This window comes from Pongo abelii, chromosome 16, assembly GCF_028885655.2.
Source record: "Pongo abelii isolate AG06213 chromosome 16, NHGRI_mPonAbe1-v2.0_pri, whole genome shotgun sequence".
Lineage (NCBI taxonomy): Eukaryota > Metazoa > Chordata > Mammalia > Primates > Hominidae > Pongo > Pongo abelii.
In genome coordinates this window covers 13,084,528-13,085,561 of record NC_072001.2, presented here as the reverse complement: position 1 = coordinate 13,085,561, position 1,034 = coordinate 13,084,528, and positions in this window count along the sequence as shown.

Genomic DNA, 1,034 nt, shown 5'->3' with positions numbered 1-1,034 from the left:
TAGGAGGCTGTGGTGGCAGGATCTCTTGAGCCCAGGAGTTTGAGGTTATAGTGAGCTGTGACTGTGCCACTCCACGTCTGACAATGTGTGACACTCATTCCTGATGAATCTTCCAGAAATCTAGCAATAGAAATAGCTTCCTGAACCTCCTAAACGACATTCATGAAAATTTAATAAATTCCACTAAGTTACATTGAAAGGCCTATTGATACTTCCAACTTTATGGTGTTAAAAATTAACAATGAAATGAGAACTAATAACAGTAATCTATCCATCTGGAAAACATTAAACACTTTTATAACAATATTTCTTTTGATATGATAAAGGTAAAAATCCAAATTTAATAAGAGGAGTGCATTTGAGAAGACTGAAATTTGGTGTTCCTAATTTTTCTGACTTATTACCAATTAGAATCTAATTATCAATAACGCCAAGAAGACACGAGTACTCTCCAATGACATTAAAATGTGTAACACAAAGATTTATAGTTAGGCATAATGTATAACACAAAGATTCATTGTTTGGCATAACAGCATTTCATATTTGAATCATTTAATAATATTGTCACCATTGCATATTCTCCCGGAAATAACACACAATACAGACTTCAAAAAACCAGAACTTTTGCTGGGGATATGTACTCCTTCCAAAGGCAATTGATGGTGTGCAATATTCTGAGAATTAATTCCTCCAAAGGTAAAGTGTGGCTATCTGGGCTTCTGGGAATATCCCGAAAATCCACATATTCTAAAAGTCTTTTCCACTACAAACCACCATAAATGCTGAACAACAGAATATGTGCTCAAATGCCCAAATTATACTTTGGGGCTTTTGGACACAGTTTTTGCACAGAAATATTTAAGTGAATATAAATTAATTGAAATGTTTTCCAGGTGGGTATTGAGAGAGAAACAGAAAAATCCAAGACAATCCCCTATGGAAGAAAATACTCTAACCCAAATCTCAACAGAACTCATAGCGCTGAACAGCGCATCAATTAAGACCTGTCAAATATAATCACACTATCTAATAGT